This window comes from Ceratotherium simum, chromosome 29 (genome assembly GCF_057802395.1).
Source record: "Ceratotherium simum simum isolate JZ-2026a chromosome 29, ASM5780239v1, whole genome shotgun sequence".
Classification (NCBI taxonomy): Eukaryota; Metazoa; Chordata; class Mammalia; order Perissodactyla; family Rhinocerotidae; genus Ceratotherium; species Ceratotherium simum.
The window spans coordinates 13,597,491-13,603,539 of NC_141928.1; the positions used below are offsets into that span (position 1 = coordinate 13,597,491).

At 37.8% G+C, this 6,049-nt stretch overlaps 1 pseudogene; it reads right to left on the reverse strand.

Annotated features, from left to right (window-relative positions):
• Positions 1–4,668: 4,668 nt before the first annotated feature.
• LOC101391476 (olfactory receptor 1J2-like) lies at positions 4,669–5,597 on the reverse strand (annotated as a pseudogene).
• Positions 5,598–6,049: the final 452 nt, after the last annotated feature.

Genomic DNA, 6,049 nt, shown 5'->3' on the forward strand with positions numbered 1-6,049 from the left:
GTTCATCTTCTCTCTGCTGGGGACGAAAGGACAGTGAAAGAAGCATAAATGAACAAATTTTGATTTACCTAAGGTGGGTAAAAATAAGATCCTTTCTACTGATGAGTATGCTTTCCTTAACTTGTAAACTTATCTAATCACTGAGATTTAGGATTTTAATAGAATTTGTGGGAACCATACCTCTTTTTTTTCTGAGTAAGCCTTATGTAAAGACCTTATGCAGGATCTCACTACACCACATCTAGCCTTCTGGTCAAAAATACCTCAACTGCTTCTTACTGATAACTGATATTTCCTTGACAGTGAGGCCGTGTACTGTAGAAGGCAGAGCATGGGCTTTGGAGTCAGACAGAAGGGATGCAAATCACCTCTCCACCATTTGTAGATCCATGTCTTTGGGAAAGGCATTGCATCTCTTGGAGCCTCAGGGTTTCCTCTCTCAAACTGGAAAACTAGTCCCTGAATCACAGTAAGAATTAAATAAGATAAGGTATTTGAAACACTTCAATCCTAGGAGGTGTCGTATATGAGGTGACATTGCTTCCATAAATATAAAATGCAAAGATCTCTAGTGAAGAAACTCAGTGTCTTGTCTTTAATGGAACCAAGGCAAAAGTAATTGGGGTAGTAGATCTTTTATCAGCCCCAGGTTTAATGCCTTTGATGAAGGTATGGGAAAATACTAGAGATTACAGACTGGAAATTGTCTGTCAGATTCTAACAAGGAGCTGCAATATAGGTGCTGCATAAAGTAAAAAAGGAGCCAAAGCTATCTAGGTAGAAGTCCTTAAAACATCCTTTCAGGTGAAAGCAGCAGTGCTGTCTAAAGGGGAGGGAATGATCAGGGATTTTGGAGAAAAGTATTAGACATGGCTAGTTAACACTGCGTGCACTAAACAAGCACACATTCTGACACCTAGAATTGTATTGATGAGTTGGGGCTCCCAGCCTGGATTTGGGAATGTACCCACTAATTTACACATCTAGCCAGCTCTATCCCTCATCTCTGCAAGGCTCGGGGTTAAATGTGTGCGAGTCATTGGCCGGTGGTGATTGTGGTATCCTTGTCTTTAGGAACTGGTGATAACCGTATGATTTCCCTCATTAAGTAGTAGATAATAACAACAACAAACAAACACATAGAGACAGAGATTGGATTGGTGGTTACCAGAGGGGAAAGGGAGAGGGAGAAGGGCGAAAGGGATAATTCGGCACAAGTGTGTGGTGATGGGTTGTAATTGGTATTTGGGTGGTGAACATGATGTAATCTATGCAGAAATAGAAGTATACTGATGTACACCTGAAATTTATACAATGTTATAAACCAATGTTACTGCAATAAACAAAAAATTTAAAAAAAAAGAAGCAACTTAAGCAAGAGAACAGAGAAGTGATGAGTGCCTGTGAACACACACAAACACACACCTGCTCCTGATGAAGGATACCCAGTTCTTCTCTTTATGCTCAAGTTGTCTAGCACCTGGGAGTATAGACTTGTTTCTTAGCTTCTTTGTAGGAGATCCAGAGACCAGATTTAGCTTATAACTTCTGTGGTCCTAAATGTCTCACTGACATTGCAGAGAACGTCCACGTGCCTGGAGCTTACTGTTCTCAATTTACCAGCTTCAGAAATGAAGATGTGAACTCCACTCTCCCCACCAGGGAGAGGACCCAAGAGAACAGAGCACCAAGCTCTTGGTTAGAGACATACATTAAACATGTAGTAATTGTTCAGTTTTCTTCTTACTCCCTCCAGGACAGATGCCCTAGGGCAGTGGTCTCTAAACTTTGATGTTCAACAGAATCACCTGGGGAGCTTGTTAAAGATACAGATCTGAGCTCTACCTCCAGAGATGCTCATTCATGAGATCTGGGTCCAGGTAATTTTGAGGCAGATGCGTTTAAGGGCAGACTTTGAGGAAACACTGTCCTTAGGAAGAACGTGAAAGTGGATGCCCTGTGAGTGTGAACCCAAAAGATGTGCAAAGACTTCCTTACTGGCCCTTCCCTACCGATTTATGTTTCCCATAGGTCGGCCATAGTTTGGATATGAAGAGGGATTTTTCTCCCAAGTGGAAATTCCTTTTTAGCTTGCTGCTTATAAAATTGATTCTGCTTCATGATGGAAATCCAAATAATGTAGACATAAAGACAAAGGAGAAAGTCAAAATACTTCACCCTTCTATTATTCATTTTTTATCATTCTAAAATGGTTTTTAGAAGGCGAAACTTCAAGTTTATTTTCGTGAAGAAGAAAATAAACAGTAAAAAACTTTAATTTAAAAAAATGGTTTTTAGTCATAAAATTTCATGTTTACATAAGCGGGATTTCTTTTATACAGTATTTTCTAGTCATATTTTTCTATAATAATTTATTGTAATAACATTTGCATTTCTACTTCTATGCATATCAATGCATAGAATATATACAATATCAATGTACTTAAAACTTTTAATTTTTAGTCGATCTCTTATTGAATTAACACAAAAATTTTCTGTGAAATTTTATTAAAGATTATACTATGCCTTGAAATCAGCTCATTTGTCAGTTTTTGATCAAGACTACTTTAATATCTCCAAAAGCATCAACTTTAATAGGCTCAATTTTCTGAGTTCCTTGGTGCCTGTGGCTTAGTCCTTTGAAAAGAGAGGAACCTAACTTTGAACATGCCTGTGCAAGTACACGAAGAATGGAAGTCCAGGTTGAACCCTGTGGAGACAGAGGCAACAATGCCAGACTATTTTCATTCATCCATATCCTAAGTCAAAGCTTATAGAATGAAATTAAGTGAATAATAAAGGAAAGTTGCTATTGTAATATTCTACACATACATCAAATATTGACTGCTTCAAAATGTTTTGATTTCCATCATCATACTTCAAACAGACTAGAGTTTGGAGCATCATCACAGCCTTAAATGTCCCTCCAGCTTCTGAATACATAGTAATTAGTCATATTTATATGTAAAGGTGGGTAAACATATTGTATTTTACATAGAGAAGATGCAAGAAAAAAAGAGGAGATGAATAGATTGGGGTAAAAAAATTCATGCATATAATGACAATAATATGAAATAGATTCAAGACAAATGCTATTTTATGGCCTGTCAAGAAACATGGGAAGTTACATGAGACCTTTTAGAAACAAATGACATCATATAATATAAAATTGTTCAATGTCCTGTCAAGAACCCTTGTCCCTTTGTGGAGGTACATCTACTCTGCAATCAGCTACTGTTTTATAAAAAACGTACATTTTATTGTGCATCATGTGTGAAATAATTGTTAGTTTAAAACTATTAAAATATATTTTCGAGTAACATTAGCAAAGTTATAAGTTGTACTGAAATCCCACAAGGCTTAACGGTAACAAGAAGGCACCAATGGACATAGGATGCAATTTTTTTCAAATCTTTGGCTTCATTTTCATTGAAAATATAGTCTGGTGTGATGTTACAAAGGATGATATTCAGTATCTATATATCTATATTGTATATGAAAGAGAAAAGAAAATATAACAACTCAGGAAATAACTTCTTATATTAGATATTGAAGAAAGGCATTCACTGTAGCCAGAATTAATCTGAAAATATCAGCATGAACCACAGATTTTTCTACAATGAAATAACACATATTCTTTTGTTTCACTCTAACTACTACCAGAATTCACGTAAGATGATATAAACGTGCATCCCACAACTTCTAAGATTTAATTCTTTACACTGGTGTTCTTCAAATCGTAGTTCGCTGATCTGCAGCACCAGCGTCATGTGAGAGTTGGTTAAAAATGCAAATTCTTGGGCCCCATCCCAGAAGTACTAAATCAGAATTTGTAGTGGTAGATTCCAGAAATCCTTGTGTTAGCAATCTCTCCAGGAATTCTTACGCACATTAAAGTTTGAGAAGTTCTGCTTTCATTCTTCATTTGGGAAGGCATGATGTCCAAGAATGATAGTCAGGGCTGAGTCTGGAGTGGCATTTATAGGAAAGCAATGACATTTGCACTATAATTTGGTTATATTTACAGAGTAGGCTAGCATGATTCATGCTTTCATTAATGATTGTGTATGGGGGCTAAGCAATATCAACCACACAGTGTTGGCAAAGGGGGATTCCCTGGTGAGTGTTGATCTCCAACAGGGCCCTCCGTCTTCAGAGTTGTTATAACTTCATACCATGAGCAAAGAGAAATACATTTCCTCTTATTTAAGTGACAGATAGTTTTGATTCTTTGATTTCAATAGACCTATAAAGACAAAAAGAAAGTCTATTTAGTCTGCATAAGAGAGTGTAGTGAAATAATATAGCTTACACTTTAGATTCCGGGATGTGTTAAAGCCTAAGATTATGGGCCCAAAATATAAGAGTCTCCAAAAATCTCCTCAAATATGGGATAACCGAACTGCATATTATTGTACTATTTATGAACCTAAGTTGCAGAAATAAGTAACAAAATTAATTTAGCATTTGCTGATCAAATTATTTATAGAGAAGAGTATTGTGAATAAGGGAATGAAATTCTTGTCAACAAATATTTACCAAGTACATCCACCATGCATCATCTGTCTGAGGCCTTGGAGACATGAAAGTTTTGAGACATATTCAGATGGAAAATCAAATAGGCGAGATCAAGCCAAATGAGGTTCTGATTTAAATAAAAGTTAGATGTCACTGTGAGAAAAATGTTGCTCTACTAAGAGTTTCCCAAGGGCTTCTTTCATATCCCTGTTTCTAAGGTTGTAGATAAAGGGGTTCAACATGGCTATGACCACCATGTACATGAGAGCCAAAATGATGTCCTTGTCAATGAAATTGCTTAGTGTTGGGAAAAAGTACTGCCCAAATATTGCCCCATAATACAGAGACAGCACAGAAAAGTGGGAACCACATATGGATAATACTTTGCAGATCCACTTGGTTGAAGAGACTTTCTGGATGGTGACCCCAATGTAGCTATAAGATACCAGGATACATATGAACGGCAGGGTAATGACTACCATACCTACTGCAAATATGACCAACTCATTGAGGAAGTTGTCTGAGCAGAACTGTTTGAGTAGGATACCAAGGTCACAAAAGAAATGAGGGATAGTGTTAGCACCACAGAAGGATAACTGGGCCAGAAGAAGGGTGTAGGAGGGGGATAGGATCCAGGATATAGTCACTAGTAAGGCACACAGGTCTTCTCTCATGATGGTGATGTAGTGAAGAGGGTGACATATGGCAACTTAGTGGTCATATGCCATTGACATTATAAGGAAGCTGTACAGGTCAGCAAAAAATATGAAAAAATAAATCTGTGAAATGCACACTGCATAGGGGATGGATTTGTACTTAATTTGCATGTTCATCAGCAGCTTTGGGACAGTGAAAGATGACAAAGAGACATCAATGAACGCCAAATGGCTGAGGAAGAAGTACATGGGCATGTGGAGGCAAGAGTCCAGCTTGATGAGCAGGATGATGAGCAGCTTCCCCAGCACAGTAGTCAGGTACATTCCCAGGAACAGGGCAAAGAACATACCCGCCTGCTCCAGTGGGATGAGGTGCCCAAGGACGAAGAACTCGGACACATTGCTCTGGTTCTCTGGCCTCATGCTACTCTTTCCTCTGCTGGCAATGAAGAATGGTTGAGAATATTAAGGACTCTGAAATAATCATTTTTAGAAGTCATATGAAAAACATGTAAGCTTTATTTTGGAAAGTGGGAAACTTAACCTCATATGTTTTTCATGTGTTCCTCATATATTGACACATAAGGGAATTTGAAAATTTGTCAATGAGGGAACGTTAGTAAGAGTCAGCTTTTCTCTGTTCACTCACAAAATAGAATTCTTGCATCTGTGGCACTGAGGACCAGATCATGGAATATGATGTCATGTTATTGCCCCAAGAATGCTCTGTGGTGAGTATTCCAAATCAGCAGCCATGGCACAGCAACCTTTAGAAGGTTTGACTTCAACACTCACTGATAATTTTCACACGGGAGGCAGACTTTTCAAATAAAAGGATGTAAAGAATGGCACTGTATTTGTTAAATAACACTCAC